This window comes from Halichoerus grypus, chromosome 10 (genome assembly GCF_964656455.1).
Source record: "Halichoerus grypus chromosome 10, mHalGry1.hap1.1, whole genome shotgun sequence".
NCBI lineage: Eukaryota > Metazoa > Chordata > Mammalia > Carnivora > Phocidae > Halichoerus > Halichoerus grypus.
The window spans coordinates 116,152,605-116,173,112 of NC_135721.1; the positions used below are offsets into that span (position 1 = coordinate 116,152,605).

General features: G+C 44.4%; 1 protein-coding gene and 1 non-coding gene across 3 annotated transcripts in view; one reads left to right on the forward strand and one right to left on the reverse strand.

The window, feature by feature from the left end:
* Window positions 1–6,525: 6,525 nt before the first annotated feature.
* On the reverse strand, window positions 6,526–6,629 carry LOC118530762 (U6 spliceosomal RNA). The gene has a single exon (XR_004914796.1). It is a non-coding gene; the product is annotated as a U6 spliceosomal RNA (small nuclear RNA).
* A 1,449-nt stretch (window positions 6,630–8,078) lies between these two features.
* Window positions 8,079–20,508, forward strand: part of PHF20 (PHD finger protein 20) — a 130,993-nt gene continuing 118,563 nt past the window's right edge. For both annotated transcript variants that reach the window (XM_078057146.1, XM_078057148.1), the window contains exon 1: window positions 8,079–8,214. The gene's annotated coding sequence lies outside the window, so the exon portion shown is untranslated. The remainder of the gene's footprint in view (window positions 8,215–20,508) is intronic.

Sequence of the window (20,508 nt, forward strand, 5' to 3'; positions counted from 1 at the left end):
GGACCCCTCTCCAAGGGTTATTGTTTTGTTTTGTTTTTTTAAAGATTTTATTTATTTATTTGACAGAGAGGGACACAGAGAGAGCAGGAACACAAGCATGGGGAGTGGGAGAGAGAGAAGCAGGCTTCCCGTGGAGCAGGGAGCCCGATGCGGGGCCCGATCCCAGGACCCTGGGACCATGCCCCGAGCCAAAGGCAGAGCCTCAACGACTGAGCTACCCAGGCACCCCTCCAAGGGTTATTGTTTTAAATGAAATAATTCATGTAAAGTACTTAGCACAGTACCTAGCAAACAGTAAATGTTCACTAAATATTATCATCATCATTATTTTTTCCAAAAGGGAGAAAGATTTGATGTAGAACAGGAAGGGGAGGCAGGCAAAGGTGAGGGTGTAGGGGTGAAAGGAAAATTTGGAAAATCTGTAGGGAAGATAAATATAACTTTTCTTTTGTCATCTGGCCTTTGAAAAGTCAGAGGTCCTACTCCAAGTCATGTGGTGGGAGGGCAGAAGCCCTCTGGGGCAGGGAGAGTTAAATGTGGGCAGGATCTAGCTCTTTTGTAGTTGTCAGGTTTTGTCTTTTGGGTTTTTATGAAGCCTTCATTTCTACTTTAGCCAAGTATGCAGAGGTTTCTGCCTCTATTTTACCTCTTGCAATAAAAAGGGTCCACTGAAAATAAGAGGAGGAGGAGGGATGATAATTTAGCAACTAGGATAAATAAAAAACTTAAAGACCCAGGGGCACCTGGCTGGCTCAGTGGGAGGAGCATGTGACTCTTGATCTAGGGTTTGTAAGTTCAAGCCCCACATTGGGTGTGGAGATTACTTAAATAAATAAAAAAAAAAAAGAAAGAAAGAAACGTGTAAAGACCTGAAAAGGGTTTATTAAGTAGCAAGAAAAGAAAAAAAGACAATAATATAGACAAGGAGAGCAGGGAAAATGGAATAAGGTGTGAGAGTACTTGTGACTACCTGTTTCTCCATAATTACCATCCAATGATTTTCTTTAGTGTGCTATTTAGAGCCTGGAATTCGGAATCCAGATTGGATGTCAGATATGGTTTTAGGCCCAAGGGAACTGCCGGTTGTGCTGGGTAGGGTAAAGTCCAGGAGGTGAGATTTCAAATGCACAAGTGTGGGGCAACAAAGAAGGGGGAGAGAGCTTTTGGGTCTTAGTGAGTCAATAAGCAGGTAAGAGGGAATCCAGTGGGGTTTGAGCAGCAGAATGTCAGTTACTAACATTCTTCACCACCACCACTACTTTTTTTTTTTTAACATCAAATGTGCATAATTACAGATATACTCATATATTTGTTTCTTGGTGCAGTTTCCATTAAGCCAGACACAACCCCACTTTTTCTCTTTTTTTCCTGTTTTGAACATACAAGGCTGTTCATTGAAGCACTGTTTATAACAATTGGAAACATTGTGAATGATCATCAGTAAGAGAATTATTTATTGCAACATTGTTTTTTTCTCTTTTTAAAACTAAAATCTCGGGCGCCTGGGTGGCTCAGTTGGTTAAGTGACTGCCTTCGGCTCAGGTCATGATCCTGGAGTCCTGGGATTGAGTCCTACATCCGGCTCCCTGCTCGGCAGGGAGTCTGCTTTTCCCTCTGACTCTCCTCCCTCTCATGCTCTCTGTCTCTCGTTCTCTCTCTCGCAAATAAATAAAGTCTTAAAAAAAAAAAAATAACAGATTATTTAAAAAAAAAACAACAGAAAATAAAACTAAAATCTCTCTCCAAACCATCATCACCTTTTTACACTTGATCTTAGCCAAAAGGCTGAGAAGCGATCATCATCACCTTTTAAAAAATTTTTTAAATATATTATTTATTTATTTGACAGAGAGAGACGCAGCGAGAGAGGGAACACAAGCAGGGGGAGTGGGAGAGGGAGAAGCAGGCTTCCCGCTGAGCAGGGAGCCCGATGCAGGGCTCGATCCCAGAACCCTGGGATCATGACCTGAGCCGAAGGCAGATGCTTAACAACTGAGCCACCCAGGCGCCCCCATCATCACCTTTTTAATCTTCCCCAGACTGGGCTTCATTTTAGCTAAAACCATGTTCTATCTTAAGTTGGTTTTCTTCCCCCCTTTCTTCTTTTTTCTTATTGCAACATTGTTTATGAACATTGGAAACAAAGTGGCCCCTCTTTGTTTGAGTTACACTTCCTTAGCCTCCACTCCCACTCTCATTTCCCTACATACTGCAAACCATCTGTTTATATATATGTACATTTGTGGATAGAATTTTTTTAGCCCCACCCTGATAGAATAGATTTTTCAATGTTGTTGAATTTATAATATTTTCCTTAATGACTTGTCCTTTCATGCTTAAGGATATTTTCCTCTACATTAAGATCATCAAGGGGTGCCTGGGTGGCTCAGTCGTTAAGCGTCTGCCTTCGGCTCAGGTCATGATCCCAGGGTCCTGGGATCGAGCCTTGCATCGGGCTCCCTGCTCCACGGGGAAGCCTGCTTCTCCCTCTCCCACTCCCCCTGCTTGTGTTCCCTCTCTCGCTGTGTCTCTCTCTGTCAAATAAATAAATAAAATCTTAAAAAAAAAAAGATCATCAAGGTAACTTCCAATATATCTCTTTCAATGACACGCAGGGGGACATTGACATGTGTGATATACACAGTTGTACAGTGGGTTATACACATTTCTAGCTAGAAACTGCAATATTACTCATTTCTTTCCTTATCAGGAATGAAAGTAAATGAGAATTAACATAATGGGAATAATCTTGAAACACCTTCTATTTCTTAAACTATAAATAAATGACTGGATCTTAATTATTACAAGTAACAGATTACTTGTGACATATTTTGCAATTGTGGAGTTATATCTTTGGGGAATCTATAGAGGGCAAATTGCAATCTCTAACAAAGTTATAAATGCCTATACTCCTGTGGCTCAGAGCTTCCATTTCTGAGAATTTAGACTATAGTTCTGTATGCACACATGTGCTTTACTATTTGTAAATGGAACATTGTTTTTAAATTGCAAAAGATTGGAAACAACCTAAATGGCCTCCAATAAGGGACTGATTAAACAAATTACAGTTTATCCACACAAGAGATACTATGGAGCAGTAATATAAAACAAGATAAGGAAGAAGTTATTTTTATGCCCTTGTACAAAATGTATTCCAGGGTGTTCAAATATGTTGTTTAGTGTAAAAAGTAAGGTGGAGGACAATAAATGCTTCCTTTTGGGGACACCTGGCTGGCTCAGTCAGGAGAGCATATGATGCTTGATCTCGGGTTTGTGAGTTTGAGCACCACATTGGGTGTAGAGATAACTTAAAAAACAAACAAACAAAACAAAACAAAAAACTTAAAAAAATGCTTCCTTTTGTATAGAAAAGTCAGAATATATTTGAACTTATATCTGGGGTGTTTTTTTTGAACTTATATTTGAATTTGCTTATATATGTATGAAGAAACCCTGAAAAGATTCATAAGAAAGTAAGAGTAGTGGTTAACCAGTGGAAACAGGACCAATGAGGGACAAGAATTTGAGGGAGACTTTGCACTGTATGCCTTTTATATAGTTTCTGGGATTTGAACCATATGGATAGCATTAACTATTTACAATTAAATTATAAGACATTTGGGGAGTGGAGTACCAGCAGATTTAGAGACTGATCATTTAATAAAGTTCTTTAACCTCCAGTCCTCCCCCTTTCTCTTTATCTCTGGATTGGCATGAGTTTCAACCCACAAGAAATATTTAATAAGTATGCTTAAATTATAGAGAACAGTGCTAGGTACTGGGGCTCCCAAAGGACAAAGTAGAACAGGACTTAGTCCCTTGAAGTGATCCAGGTGGATTTTATTTTATTTTATTTTACTTTTTTAAAGATTTTATTTATTCATTTGAGAGAGAGAATGAGAGAGAGAGAGAGAGAGAGCACAAGAGGGGGGAGGGTCAGAGGGAGAAGCAGACTCCCCACTAAGCAGGGAGACCGATGTGGGACTTGATCCCAGGACTCCAGGATCATGACCCGAGCCGAAGGCAGTCGTTCAACCAACTGAGCCACCCAGGTGCCCCTTATTATTCTTTTTAGTATCTAGGACAAGAATAAAAAAATGTTCTCTTCTCCTTTTCCTCTTCTTCCCCCCCCCCCTTATAATCTTGCAAAATGCTGGAAATATATTAGAATTCCTACTTAATTCTCTTCCCCCTCACTTGGAGAGCACTAAGGCTTGGGGAGCTCAAGAACCTTCCATCAGGTCCAGACTGGAAGACCTTAGGCGAGGGCCAAGACTCAACTTGCTTCCCTTGGGTCCCCCAGGGCCTTGTGAAGGTTCTTGGACCTCTCAGATGCTGCTGTGACTGTGGTTTCCGGCTTCCTGAGTTCTCACACTCAGCTGGGTGCTGCAGATATCATACCCCAGTTCCTACTTTGGAGACTGACATGCTCAAGCTTGTGATACTCTGAGTATATGGGGTCTTTGAGTGTGAGTCACAGCTGAGGGGCTTGCTTTTCTATTTTAGTTTTCCCCTTTTCCCTAGACAGACTCATTGTAAATACCTTGGGGTTGCATAAGGACAAAGTGTAAAGGTTTGCTGGCTAGAGGCTGAGAAAGATCAGTTTTCTGACTGAATATCCTATCTCATGTTAGGCCTTTAGTTCTGTTTCTCTTTAGCCAGGGACATTTTGAATACTCTAGACGATGACGAATCTAGTAAGAAAGCAATCAGAAAATCATTTATATAGAACTTTGCAGTTTATAATAAATTTTCTCATATGCTATTTAACTTAAATTTGACAATTTAAGGAGAAAAGTGATTCGTAGGGAGTGAAAGGACTTTCCATGCAGATACTGCCCGCCTCTTGAGCTACTATATACCTTACATGCATGTAGGGTTTCCTTGTGGAGCTGTCATTTTACAGGCTGGGACCAGAGTTCTGAACTGGTTAGACACTTAGCAGGAGAGATTCTACTTCGTGGAATTGAGGCTGCTTTACATTCATTATTTCACTCATTCACTAATTGTAACTATTAGTTGAATGCCTATCTTGTACAAAGAAAGGCTCTAAGACATAATTGGGAGGTTGAGACCGACTACTAGTGAGATGCTGGGGAGAATCTTAAGGCCCAAAGAGGGATGCTGCTAAGGAGGCAGGGGTAAGACTGGGGCTTTAGATCAGAATTTTGCAAACTGGAGTTCTGTGACTAGCAGGTAGTGAAGGTCCAGTTTAGAAGAAGCTGGCAAGCCAGGTTTCTGCAGGAATCAGAAAGAGCTTAACTCCCAAGGTACTTTTTTCATATCCGTATCAAGTTATTTTTGCCTGGCCAGCATCAGCTCTCCCCTCTTTTCCCAACTCGGGGGAATATCTTTAGGGGCATATTGCTCCTCTCTTCTTTTCCTGGCAGCCTGGACTAATCCATGTGATCTGAGATTGACCAATCAATAGTGGCTCTGGGCCAAGATTTTTGCCTCTTAAGTGAGTGACTCAAAGACAAAAGGATGTTAGGATTGAATCCCAGCCGTGGTGTGTGGTGCTGTTGGCAGCAGCAGTTGCTTCTTGGTGAAGCTGCTTTTCTGTCTGCTTGTTTTCCGTGCTTGCCCTCCAGTGCACGCTCTAGGCCCCTAATATCCTTGTAATATATTTCTGTTTCACTTGTATTGGCAACAGTGTCAGTGCCTGAACTTGCAACAGACAAAGAGAACTTTAACTTACAAATTGCAATGATTTCTTTACCAGGCTGTGAGATCCTTGAGAGCAGGGCCTACATCTCATTCTACCATGTCTTTGGTGCTCAGCTCAAGCCCTGGTTTCTTTTTTTTTTTTTTTTAAAGATTTTATTTATTTATTTGACAGAGACAGACACAGCGAGAGAGGGAACACAAGCAGTGGGAGTGAGAGAGGGAGAAGCAGGCTTCCTGCGGAGCATGGAGCCCGATGTGGGGCTCGATCCCAGGACTCCGGGATCATGACCTGAGCCGAAGGCAGACGCTTAACGACTGAGCCACCCAGGCGCCCTCAAGCCCTGGTTTCAATGCATGCAGGCTAAGTAAGTGAAGAAACAGGTTGTATTTATGTGCAGCTATTGAGTCGGGATTCTTGGCATTATTATGGTTGTGGGACAACAAATCCTCTTATGCGACAACAGCCACTAACATTTTTCTTTTCTTTTCTTTCTTTCTTTCTTTCTTTCTTTCTTTCTTTCTTTCTTTCTTTCTTTCTTCTTTTTTTGAAGATTCCATTTACTTATTTGAGAGAGAGCAGCGAGGGAGAGTGAGAGGGAGAAGCAGATTCCCTGCTGAGCCTGACATGGGGCTGGTTCCCAGGACCCTGAGATCATGACCTGAGCTGAAGGCAGACGCTTAACCAACTGAGCCACCCAGATGCCCCAGCCACTAACATGTGAACAATTTCATGTTAAGAGACATAAACCGAGAGGATCCTGGGAAGGTCCTTTCTTATTGTATTGGAGCACTGAGCTGAGTTTTTGCAGGTGGTTCTGGTCCTCAAATTCCTGAAATTTTTTTCTTTTTTTTTTTTTAACACAAATGGAATATTTCACTAATTTGCGTGTTATCCTTGGACAGGGGCCACACTAATCTTTGTATTGTTATAATTTTTGTATATGTGCTGCTGAAGTGAACACAGCTGAAGATTTTGTCCCTGGTTTCCCAGAACCTCTTCCTCTGCCCGGAGGTAATGCCCTCTTCAAGCCTGATTTGAAGAACACCTCTCCTATGGACTTGGGCCATAAAGAAGAATCTACTAGTTTTTCTAAATATCATTTTCTTTCCTTTCATTCCTTTGACAGATAATACATTGAACATCTATTATTTGTCAGGTTTGACAATTCAGTTGATATAAGATAGTTCCTAACTCTAATTTAGGAAATAGACAAATATAATCAAGAGAACAAACAAATGAAATAATTAAAACTGTGTTAGTGCTCTGCTGAAAATGAACAGTAATTAGGTAGAGAGTAATTGTCAAGGGGCAGGCGTTTGATCAAGTGAAGCACTTTTAGATAATGTAGCTAAAGAGAGTCTCACTAAGGTGATGACAAACAGACCTGCATGATGAAGAGTCAGCTTTGCAAAAAGCAACAGCTTATTTGATGATCCAGCAGCTGGAAAGAATTTAGAAAGAACCATAGAAACTGACAGAAAGTCATTGTGGCCAGAGGATGAGCAAGGGTGAAGGATGCAGGTGAACGGATTGGCCATTTTAAGCAGGGCAGTGACATGACTGGATTTATATTTTAAGAAGTGCAATCTGGCTGCTTTGTCTTTCCGATGTAAATTAAAGTCCTCATGTCCCTCAAAAATAACAAATGTTCAGCCTTTCTCCTTGGGACTTCCCAAGTCCCGTTGGGAAAACATTTCATACCCTTTGGTTGTGGCTGCAACTCCCACCTCTAGGTCCCCAGAGGCAAAATACAGCTCCTCTGCACACCAGCAATTGGAATCCTTTCCTAGCTAGGAGTTAATGAGGCAAAGTGTTGGAGGTATTAGTGCAAAGACCCTGAGGCGGCAAGGAACCTGGCTTGAGCACTTACTTGAAAGAGGTCGAGAACGTGGGAAAGCAGGATGTGTGAGAATGTGAGAGAGGCAGGTTAGGTTCAGACTTCGAAGAGCCTGGTTGATAGGCTACAGTGGAGATTAAGATTTCAACCCCCGAAGAACAGTGGGCAATGGGTTTTGAGCAGGGTGTGGCTGTGATTATACCTGAGTTTTGAAAAGCTCCATTGTCTGTGTGTGAAGAATGGATTGGAAGGGGAAAGGGTAATGGGATGGAGGGCACCACCACCATCATCTAAGAGAGAGGTGGCCTAGACTGGAGTGTCGGCAGCGGGATGGAGAAAAGTGGGAGGCTTCGAGATGCACTTAGGAGGCGAAATTAACAGGTGATGGGTAGTGTCCAGTCCCAGGCTTCGTGTTACCTCAGTGGTTATGGGTGAATGGGGACTTCGTGCTCTGGATCGGGGCGCCGGCCTGGTTCCCGCGCGTCAGGGCAGTAGGCGTGGCCCGCGGGAGCCATCTCCATGGGGATCAGGCGGGGCGGGGCCGAGGGCGGGGCAGCTGGGGCGCTGCGTCACTCGGTGGTGGCGATGGTGCGTGTGTGTGGGGGGCGGGGGATACGCTGGGCGCGTCCCGAGGGTCACGTGGTGCGCAGCACGCAGAGTCCTTCTGTCGGTTGGTCCTGGAGCGGCGCAGCCGGAGCGGGGCTGTGAGGTGAGCTCGCGGCGAGGCGCGGCGAGGAGAAGCCGGCTGGCCGGGGCCGGGTTGGGCCGGGTTGGGCCGGGCCCGCGCGGTGCGCGCGCTGTGCTAGCGGGAGCGGTGACGGCCGCCACGGCTGCTCCGGTCCCCTGTCCGGCCTCGCTCCCCGCTCGGCCCCGCTCGCCCAGCCCGGAGGGAGGCCCGGGGACCGCTGCTGAGAGCGTGGCGGGCGTGCGAGCGGCGCCCAATCCTCAGGGCTGCCCGAGGGAATGACGGCGGCCGCGGCCAATCAGCGCCGCTCGAGGGGGCTGGGCCGCGGGGTGCGGGCTCGGGGCGCGGAGCGGGCCGTGTTGGGGGTGGGGGGTAAGCGCTAGGGCTAGAGGCTGAGCTGTGTGGTCCCCGGGAGCTCCACCACCAGCGCTGCTCTTACCTTGTGCTTTGGGAACGCGTTTTCTTTTATTGACTCTTTTATCCTATTCTGAGGAGCACACCCCTTTCTCAAGCCCCTGACTATGGGAGTGTCCCCTTTCTCTATAGTTTAGAGAATGTGGTGCATCCCCTTTCTTAAATTCCAGCCCTGGGGTTTTATCTTAATTTCCAAAGTCCCTCAAACGGAGAATGTAACCCATTTCTCAGGCACCCCCCCAAATTGGGAGGACACTCCCTTTTCCGAGCCTCCAATCTGAACACGCACTCCTTTCAGATTTGGGGGTTTGCCCCTTTATTGAGTCAAATCTGGGGTCCAGTAACCAAAGTTTTGGGGGTGCTTCTATTCCCACAAATCCAAGAAAGAATCCCCTTCTCCAGGCCCCAGATCTTGCAACATGCTTTCCAAAATTTCTTAAATTTAGGGGCTACTTCGTTTCCCCAGCCCTTGAAATCTGGGGGTGCTCCTCATTTCCAGAGTCTACTGAAAATGCGATCCAAATCCTGAAGTTTGTAGGTGGATATTTGCGGTTGCACAAATAAAGGAATTCACTGCTTTTTCTAGTCACTGTATTCTTGGGGTTGCACTCATTTTCATGAGTTCCTCAAATCGAGGAACTACTTTATTTCCTGGGGGGGATTCATTTTCATATCTGAGAGTGTATTTATTTCCTGTGTTTCCAAAATGTACAGAATCCACCCCTTTTGGTTGTACAGTTCTCAGGGTGCAGCCACCTTCCTGAAACCTTTTAAGTCGGGAGGACACACATTTTTTTCTAAGTCTTCTCATTCTGGGGCCATGATCCTTGGTTCTTGAGCATGCCTCCTATCCTTTTTAGCTTTTCTTCTATCCAAGACATTTTCATTCCTCAGTTTCCTTTCCTCTGTGGAACCCCATTTCCCTTTTAGGTGCTCTCCCTGCTTGGTCAGGGCACCCATTTTCTCTTCCTTCCTCTGGTGAATGCATATCTTTCTTCTGCACAGCACTTTCTCTGCCTCTACGACCTTTTTTCTGAGCATACTTCCTATAGTCACATCTCCTGAATTCCCCTCCCCCAAGGAAAAGATCCCCCTCCAAAAGGGTGCCTGCATGTTGTCTTTCGTATGTCTACTTTATCTTGTATCTTTCTGCTTTCTACTAACAGAAACTCTTCTATCTTAGTTTGCCCTATCCCATTTTCTGCATTTTTCTGGTTTCTAACTCCCTTTGGACACTGCTCTGCTTACTGGTGTCCGTAGAGATTTTCCCTTTTCTACTTACTCCTTGAGCTGGAGGTGGCCTTAAGTCCAGGACTGTCTGACCCTCCAGCACCGATTTTAAACTGGAAAGGAATCCCCTTGCCTTTCTTTGATTATTCACAGGACTCTTAATTCTCCCGGTGGTTTGCTTCCTGTAAGATTCTGGTTAAATGTGTACTGTTTTCTCCTTTGCTTTTCCCCCATATATTGGGAAAACATTCTGAAGGGATTCTTCCAGTCTTGCTTCCAACTCATAAGCTTCCTCCCTATATTGGCTTTCTTCCTTTTATCAAGAAAAGAGGTCATTTGGAGGAATTTCTTCTCTTTTTGTTCTTGTCCCTGAGGTGCATGTGGGGATGGATACTCATCTCTCCCCATCATTTTCTCACATGTCTGCCAAGCCTTACTCCCAATCCCCACCTTAGAATCTCCAAATATCTGGGACCTCTCCTAATATCTGGGACCAAATATCTGGGACCTCTATAAAAGCCTCTCAGTAGGTTCTTTCTTTTGTAGTTCTTTCTGCCTTTCCAGATCTTACTCAGGGCTTCTCTGCCTGAACCCCTAACCAGATTAATTTCTCCACAGCTGGAATCCCAAGTGCTTATGGGATAATGATACCTCTGACCTTTCTCCCTTTTGGGAAGTACTTGAGTGTGCAGCTGTATGAGGCCTCAGTGGGGGAGAGAGTTTGGGCCTGAGAAGCTACACTGGCAGGATGAGGCAGGAAAGTACTGCATTTTCAGGACCACATCCTTCTGAATCTCATTTGGAGATTGGATGTTTGCCAAGCACCTGCTTCTTAGGGATGCTGGGGGATTTAATGATACTCCCAGGAACCTGTAGGAATTAATGGGGCTTGTAGAGAAGTGCTCTGAACTCAGTGTTGGAACTTGCATAAAATTAACCATTATTATATTTTCAGAACAACTAAACTGTTCTATATTTCATGTGCTTGAAAGCTCTAGAGCTAAGGTATGTTATTTCAGGAAGTGAAATGGATCCCACATTTAGATCATGTGGTCGTTAGTAAATACCAAATTGATTAAAAAACACTGAAGGTCTGTCTGATCAGTACTTAATAAAATATGATATACAGAAAATGAGCAGATATTTTGTCTCTTTATATTCCTGTTTGGTACTTTATCTGTTTGGTATTGCTATATACAGGGCACCCTTAAAGTATTCTGTGTCGTGCTTCTCAAACTTGAATGTGCATATAAATCACCTCTGGGGGGAGGGTCTTGCTAACATGCAAATTCTGATCTAGTAGTTTTAGGCTGCTGCCTCAGTATCTGCATTTCTAATTCCCAGGTGATACCAATATTACTGAACTATACTTTGAGTAGCAAAGTTCTATTCACAAAGCCAAGGATATCTCTGTGGAAATAGGAAGGTGGTGGTTAGCCTTACGCTGAGGTATTATTTTCCATTTTCTCTTTATCCAGACATATCCCCTAAAGTTTGTACAAGGCCATAGTCCCCTGCTGAGGACTATTAGTTATACATAATTACAGTTAGTCTAGCATTTAGCTTTTAAAACCATGGCTAAAATTTCTTTCTTTCTTTTTTTTTAAGATTTTATTTATTTATTTGACAGAGGGAGAAAGAGCACAAGTAGGGGGAGCAGCAGAGGGAGAGGGAGAAGCAGACTTTCCGCTGAGCAGGGAGCCCAACACGGGGCTTGATCCCAGGACCCCGAGATCATGACCTGAGCCAAAGGCAGACACTTAATGGCTGAGCCACTCAGGTGTCCCTGAACATAATTCTTGACATAGAGTCTTTTTCTTCTTTTTTAATTTTTAAATTTTTTTTAAAATTTAAAATTAAAAAAAGTTTCAGGATTATTTATTTTTTTGAGAGGGAGATAGAAAGAGAGTGTGTGTATGCACAAGAGCAGGGGGAGAGAGAAGCAGACTCCCAGCTGAGCAGGGAGCCCGACCCAGGACCCAGGGCTTGATCCCAGGACGCTGGGATCATGACCTGAGCCTAAGGCAGATGCTTAACTGACTGAGCCATCCAGGAGCTCCTCTTCTTTTTTTTTTTTTTTTGATTGATTTATTTATTTTTGGGGGGGGACACGGGAATGAGGGCACACAGGTGGTGGGACGGAGAGGGAGACAAGCAGACTCCCCACTGAGTGGGGAGTCAGAAGTGAAGGCTCCATCCCAGGACCCCGACATCATGACCTGAGCCAAAATCCAGGGTTGGACACTCAACCGACTGAACTACTTAGGTGCCCCTTGATGTAGAGTCTTCTAGTGAATACTGCAGGGCTGATATAGTAGTTAGCCATCTCGTCTCTCTAGGTCCTCACTTGTCATCCTACCATGGGTAGGTCATATGTGTTGGAATTGACAAGTAGTCCTTGGTTTTCTAGGTTCTGGAAATGGGCCTGGGAAAGGCAGGTGCCTGGACCTCGAATAGAAGCTGCTGGCTTATCTCTGTACCAGAGCTTCACAAAGGTGAATGCTGGTGGGAAGATGATATTCTTTGATAGCAATCAGTGCTTATAATGCTCTCTCTCTTTTTGTACCCAATAAGTCTTAGTGGGTTTTTCCTTCCTAAATGTCTTAAGTCATCTGCACCTATTTCCCTGGCTGTCACCTGTCGTGGCCTTTTTTCCAGCATAATCCTGTTCTGGGCTCTAATCAGGACAAACCTGAATGACTAGACTGTTTTGTGTCCCATGCCTCCCCCTCCCCCCTCATCCCTCACATGAATATCAGATCCTCTTCAGTAACGGATTTGATCTGCATTTGGCCCTAGTCCCAGCTCTTCCACTCACTGTGAGACCTCAGGCAAGTCACTGAATGCTACTGGGCCTCATTCTCCCCAGTTGTAAAATGAGGGGCTGATTATCTCCAAGGTCTACCCTGCTCTGAGTCTTTGTCAGTACCTTGCTTAGAAACCCAGTGTGTGGGGAGCTTGTTGTTAGCAGATCTGATTTCCTTCACGTGTTCTCTTGGGCAGGCTGCCAATCGTTCAAGTCACTCCTGTCACTGCCTCTTTTCTAGCCTAGTCAGGCAGCTTGTCCTCACACCCAACTTCAACATACTTCTGCCTCCATGTCCTCTGCCAGTTCCGTGCTTAATTTCATTCAAAATTGCCTGAACTTCTCACTGTTACTCAGTGTTCCTTCAGTGTTAGGTACTTCCTGAATCACTAACAGGGAGTCTTGTAGTTTATATACAACTATGTTGGTAAGTTTTCTCATCTTATAATACATTTAAAAAGTGTTTTCTCCCCACCCCAGCTTGCTTGCTTGCTTGCTTTCTTACATATTTTATTTATGAGAGAGAGAGAACTCTAGAGAGAACACAAGCAGGGGGAGGTACAGAGGGAGAGGGAGAAGCAGGCTCCCTGCTGAGCATCCCAGGACCCCGGGATCATGACCTGAGCCAAAGGCAGATGCTTAACTGACTGAGCCACCCAGGCACCCTCCCACTCCAGTTTTCTTTTTGGCTTTGAATTAGCAGGGTAGGCAGAATGAAATTTAAAAGTGAAGCAGACAGTTTCCTTTTGGCTGGAGTTTGGGGAAAGTGAGATGTAATGCTTTTAGTCCTCTTCTCCCAAAGGTCTTCCATATCTGTGGGGGTTCAGCCACCTGGTACTTCTCCCAGGATTTTAAAGGTGCTCAAACTCCCTATCTGAAATTTGAAAGTGTATCCTGAGTGCAAGCACTATTTAAAAATGACTTCCAAGTGCTTTTTCCCTAACAATATACTCATAAAGCCCAGATAAGAAATTGCTAAGGACAATGATAAGAAATCTAGATTTCAAATAACTTCATCAGTGAGTGAAACGGTTCTTTGAGAACACCTGATTATTCTCAAAGGCAGTTGCTGACACTGCCTGGAAGTCAGGGCTCAAGGTTGTATATAACTCCCTAACCTTCCTTCCTCATCTCTCTAGGAGCTACTGGGGGGAAGTTTACATTTTTCATGATAAACATTCTTTAAGCCAAAATCTGTTCTTACTTAGAGCCTCCTTGGTTAGATTGTAAGCTCAGAGAAAGGGAGGATGTTCCTGTCTTCTCTCTCTCAGCAATTGCGCCTTATAGGTTGTTGACTGGCTAACCTTAACTTAGGGTAACCTGTTGAAAATTGAAACCCTGATTTGTAATGCTGTGACAACTTTGCTAGATCTTGGACTGGGTGGGTATCCAGCTGTTCTTTGCTTTCTTTGACCAAATAATGGAAGTAATGAGCTTGCAGAAATCCCATAAAATTTTAGGAGCCTGGTGTGAGTCACCAGGCATAAGTAGGGCAGTTTGTATGAAAGGCAGGTGGTGTCTGGATCCATGGTCTTCGTTGAAGGAGGGAGAGGAGTCTGGGGAAGGATTTAAAATGATGGTTTGGGTGTGCCTGGCTGGTTCAGTCTGTAGAACAAGGGACTCTTGATCTCAGGGTTGTGAGTTCAATCCCCACATTGGGCATAGAGCTTACATTTATTTTATTTATTTATTTTTAAAGGTTCTATTTATTTATTTGACAGAACAAGCAGGGGGAGCAGTAGGCAGAAGCAGAGGGAGAGGGAGAAGCAGGCTCCCGCTGAGCAAGGAGCCTGATGTAGGGCTCAATCCCAGGACCCTGGGGGGTCATGACCTGGGCCAAAGGCAGACACCTAACCGACTGAGCCACCCAGGCGCCCCTAGAGCTTACATTTATTTATTTATTTATTTAAGATTTATTTATTTATTTGAGAGAGAGGGAAAGAGACAAAGAGAGCACAAGCAGGGGGAGAGGCAGAGGGAGAGGGAGAAGCAGACTCTCCACTGAGCTGGGAGCTGGACATGGGGCTCAATCCCAGGACCTGGAGATCATGACCTGAACCAAAGGCAGATGCTTTACCATCTGAGCCACCCAGGCGCCCCTAGAGCTTACGTTAAAAAAAAAAAAAAAGAAAAAGATGGTTTGATCTAATGAGCGCTTATCCCATGTCAGGAACATAATCCTAGGATTTTATTTTTTTATTATTTATTTATTTTAATTTTATTTTTTTATTAGAGAGAAACAGCATGACAGGGGAGAGGGTCAGAGGGAGAAGCAGGCTCCCCGATGAGCTGGGAGCCTGATGTGGGACTTGATCCCAGGACTCTGGGATCATGGCCTGAGCCGAAGGCGGTCACTTAACCAACTGAGCCACCCAGGTGCCACAATTTATTTTAATTTTTTTTTTAAAGATTTTATTTATTTATTTGACAGAGAGACAGCGAGAGAGGGAACACAAGTAGGGGGAGTGGGAGAGGGAGAAGCAGGCTTCCCGCCGAGCAGGGAGCCCGATGTGGGACTCGATCCCAGGACCGTGGGATCATGACCTGAGCCGAAGGCAGACGCTTAACGACTGAGCCACCCAGGCGCCCCTATTTTAATTTTTATAAAATATTTTATTTAGGGCGCCTGGGTGGCTCAGTCGGTTAAGTGTCTGCCTTCGGCTCAGGTCATGATCCCAGGGTCCTGGGATCGAGTCCCACATGGGGCTCCTTACTTGGGTAGGGAGCCTGCTTCTCTTTCTCCCTCTGCCTGCTCCCTCTGCTTGTGCTCTCTCTCTCTCTGTCAAATAAATAAATAAAATATTAAAAAGATTTTATTTATTTGAGAGAGAGAGCGAGTGCACAAGTTGGGCTCATGGGCAGAGGGAGAGAGAGAGAGAGGCAGACTCCCCACTGAGCAGGGAGCCTAACATGGGGCTCCATCACAGGACTGCAGGATCATGACCTGAGCTGAAGGCAGACACTTAACTGACTGAGCCACCCAGGTGCCCCATTTCTTTTTTTTTCCTTGTATTTTTTTTTATTATGTTAATCACCATACATTACGTCATTAGTTTTTGATGTAGTGATCCATGATTCATTGTTTGCGTATAGCACCCAGTGCTCCATTCAGTACATGCCCTCTTTAATACCCATCACCAGGCTAACCCATCCCCCTCCCTCCTCCCATCTACAACCCTCAGTTTGTTTCTCAGAGTCCATAGTCTCTCATGGTTTGTCTCCCCCCAGGTGCCCCATTTCTTAATCTTTATTTTTTATTTTATTTTTTTTGAGATTTTATTTATTCATTTGACAGAAAGAGAGCAGAAGCAGGGGGAGCGGCAGGCAGAGGCAGACAGAGAAGCAGACTCCTCGCTGAGCAGGGAGCCTGATGCGGGGCTTGATCCCAGGACCCTGGGATCATGACATGAGCCAAAGGCAGACACTTAACCGACTGAGTGACCCAGGCGCCCCATTTCTTAATCTTTAAAATGGGAGTGAGAAAACCTAATGTATAAGTTTATCAAAACTTGGTAAACTGTGAAGAGTTGAGTGTATGTTACTATTCTGTTTTATTCCTCACAAATTGTTTTTAAAATCCTTTCATGTTGTTTGTTAATTTGTATTTTATCCGTAACTCTATCAGTAGAGAAGGAAAAGACACTTAAATTTTTTTTTCATTTTTACACAGAACAACTAAAACAGTAATCCCTTAATATCATTGGTGTACAGATATCCCAAAGGCCTCATTTATTTATTTATATTTCTAAAGGTCCTATTTTTAAAAGTAGTATTAAGTATAGTGGGTCTTAGAGGAGGTCCTGCTTCTCAAATCCCAGCTCTTCCACCTAGTCAGGTGACCATGGGCAAATTATTTGCACTAAGCCTCCTTTCCCTCAGTAAAATGGGATAATACTGCCAGCTTCTCTGCGTTGTTGGGAAAAGGTATTTGTCAAGGATTTAGCCTGTGGTGAAGTAAATGTAAGCCATTTTCTGGTATTAATAATAAAGGCCAGGAATAAAAGTTAATATTTAAAGAATAAGGTAATGAATTAGTTAACTATTAAATACTTTATTTGTCTTTAAAACACCATAAGCAGTGAAACTGTTGTAATTCAGGGAAGTGTCTTTGGAGGCCCCGTGGAGTAATGACTCCATATTCAAATTGTTTTCTTTTGTAATATAGTGATACCTCAATTAAGGAGTCCTGTAAGAACAGCTTAGGTATGTTTAAAAAAAGGCTCCCTTGGGGTGCCTGGGTGGCTCAGTCCGTTAAGCATCGGACTCGGCTCAGGTCGTGATCTCTGGTTCGTGAGATGGAGACCCGAGTGGTGCTCCATACTCTTTGGGGAGTCTGCTTGAGATTCGTCTGCCTCTGTCCCTCCCCCTACTTGGGAGTGCCTGCATGCACACACTCTCTTCTCTCTCTCTCTTTAATAAATCTTTAAAAAACAAAAGCAAAAAAAACTCCCTCCTCTGAAAGTTGGTCACACAAACCCACTCCACAGATACTAACATTTACAGACTGGAGCCTCCCCCTGACTGAAAAACGAATACAGCTTTTCTTAGGCCCCAGGAGCAAAGTTGTGGTCTGTCTTCAGGTGCCCCATTCCCTGTGCCTTGCCTTCCTCCCCTGCCCCTAAGGAGTAATAAGGGTTCCTTCATTTACCCGTGGGTAGCACTTTCAAAGAGCCTCCACGTGATGTCTTGAATCCCTACTTCCTTCTAGGGGAGTGATACTTGTCTTTTTTCCTGTTTTTATTCTGCCAGTGAGGAAGTTGACATTTAACAATCACCTGACCACCCCGTAAGGGCACTGCTTGTTAAATGCTGGGGCTGCCTATGAGGGAGTTCAGGGCCTTGTGAGAGATCGCTCAGAGACAGGCAGTTTCAGTGTCGAGTGCTGAGTGCTGTGGCCCAGAGAACAGGCCAGACTGCCTTGGGAGAATATAGTAGTGGGCTGCTGGCCCAGCAAGCCCTTTGGGTAGGTGTGGAAGGACTGGGCAGAGAAAGCAGCTTGTTCGAGCAGAGGTCCTGGAAGTTGGAACTATAAGGAATCTGGCTGTGTGTGTGGCTGCAAGATCAGTAATACTCTGAGAGCCTAAGTAATTTCTCTCTTCACAACACCTGTATGAAGGTATGAAGTTGGTACTGGTACTATTCCTATTTTACAGGTGAGGAGTTTGAGGTTCCCAGAGAAAATGACTTGCACAGGGTTATCTGGAAAATATAGGAGCTGGGATCCAAACCCAGCCTGTCTCACTCCAGAGTTCTGGCACCTAACCACTGTGTGCCACTGCCCCTCTGCTAAGCTTGCCTACTGTCCTATTTTTAAGCACCCACCTTTAGAGACTCCGAGGTTGGTTTGGTCACAATGGCCAACTCACTCAGCCTTAATGCCACACTGAGTAGCTTGACCTTGGTTCCATAGGGGAACTACTGAGCTGTGTGGTTTTTTTTTTATTGAGATATAATTGACATATAACCTGAACTGATTGATTGATTAATTTTTTTTAAAGATTTTATTTATTTATTTGACAGAGAGAGAGAGAGCACAAGCAGGGGAAACAGTAGGCAAAGGGAGAGGGAGAAGCAGGCCCCCCGCTGAGCAGGGAGCCCGACGCGGGGCTCCATCCTAGGACCCTGAGATCATGACCTGAGCTGAAGGCAGACGCTTTACAACTGAGCCACTCAGGCGCCCCCAGAAATTTATTTTGAGTGGGGAGCCTACTTCTCCTTCTGCCTGCCCCTACTCCTGCTTGTGTGCTCTCTCTCTGACAAATAAATAAAATCTTAAAAAAAAAAAAATAAAATGAGAATTATCATCATCATCACTACAGATCTATAAGGTAGACACTAAATGAGATGCTGGTTATATAAAGCACTTAGAATAGTATCTGTAGTAAAACAGGCAGTCAGAAGATGTGAGTTTATGAGACAGTATTGATTTGGATCTGGGAGGGTGTGGCTAGGGGCTTTGAGCTCCAGTGAAAGCTGTTGTAGTAATTGGATTAGATCTAATGGGGGCCTGAAGTGGCAGAGACCTAGAAGTAGGTGTTACAAAGTGGTGAGTGTGAGTGGGAGGCAAGGGTGATATCCATGTTTCTAGCTTGGCACATTGGCCACTCTTGGGCCTTAAACTCTGATGAGGAGAAAAGGAACTTGTGAGGATAGGATGATTAGCTCAGTGAAGTTGAGTAATGTGCCAAAGGTCATTGAGCAAATATATTCTGGAGCCCAGCCTGGACAATAGGCCCTTTCCACTGCTTCTGGGAAGATCACTGATTTGACCAACTCATTCTCAGTAATTTGGAATAAGTAAACTCAACCTGTGTTTGCTCTCTGTCTGAATTTTAATTGTAGAAGGAAAAGCTTGGCTCTTGGAGAAAGCATTTCAAGTATCCGTAAAGAGGGTAAGGGAATTTTTGGCCTCTTTCTTTCTTTCCTTTCTCCTTTCCTAATTTCTCACCCCCTCACCTTTGCTTACTTCCTAACCCCCTCAGATAAAAGAGGTTAATTCAGCTCTTACAGTTTCACCTGGGGAAGGGCCTGAGGAATGGAACTGGTCTTTGCTTTAGATCCAGTCTTTCTTCTGTGTCCTTGAGGAAACGAGGGTAGTGGTGGAGGGGCCCTTGCCCCCCACTTGAACCAATTTTTCATCTCTCTAGGACTAAAGACATGCTTTTTATGTTCTTTACTATATTGGATACTATTTGTTAATATTTCATGATAATATTGACTAGACTGTAATCCTCTGTGTCTGATGTCCTTTTTGCTGCTACTATTACTGTTACACAACCATTTTATTTCAGTACTGAACATTTAGTGTTTATTGTGCTAAGTATTGGACATCCATTAGCTCACTTATTCCTCACAACAACCCCAGGAGGTAGGGGTTATTAATCCCATTTCATAGATGGGCAAACAGAGAGAGGCTCAGTGATTTTTCTCATCTTAACTCTGCCAATTAGTGGAGCCAGGATTGGTAAGAATCTGAGTCTAAAACCTGTCTGTGCCTCCCCCATCCCTAAGCATTTCTGACCTTCCTCCAAGACAGAACTTCGGCAAAGAGTCCCCTTGGAAACTTCCTCCTGTGAGATCAAGGTGTCACTGGACCTGCTGATACTGTTTATGCTTTTATGGGACAACACTGTGGGCTGCAGGCTAGTCTCCACTTCCTAGGCACAGGGCTGTGAGGGAGAGGAGACCTCATTCCCGCCTGAGGCACCTTGCCTGTAGGACTTTCCCTTTGCCTAGAATTTTCCCCCTAGATCTTCCATGGTTGTCTCCTCGTCATTTAGATCTCTGTCAGATCTCCGCTCCTCAGAGTCCTTTGTAACAGCCTTATCTAAAGTGGTCCTCCCATGTCACTGGTTCACAATATTTTGTTGGGTTTTTCCCCAGGGTGCTTATCCTGCCAGAGATTATCTTCTTTGTGTGTATCTTGTTTATTGCCTGCATTCCCTGCTAGAGAACAGGGTTGGGGTAGTCTTGTCCTCCCAGTATCTCTCTGCAGCACCTGGCACATAGGCATTCAATAAATACTTATTGAGGGGCACCTGGCTGGCTCAGTTGGTTGGCTCAGGTTGTGATCTCAGGGTGGTGGGATAGAGCCCTGTGTTGGGCTCTGCACTCAGCGTGGAGTCTGCTTGTCCCCTCTCCCTCTGCTCCTCCCCCCAGCCCTGCTCAAGTAAACAAAATCTTTAAAAAATATATTTATTGAATGAAGGAGGCATAAAGATTTAAGCTGGTGTTTTGCTTGAAGTGTCCTTCCATTGAAAAGGGGTTGTATTAAGTTTCAGAGGCACCATCACCATTAAATGGAGGTTGAATGCAAGCCTGGTGGTAAGCACTATTAGGTTATCACAAAGCTTGTTCTGTAGTTTCTG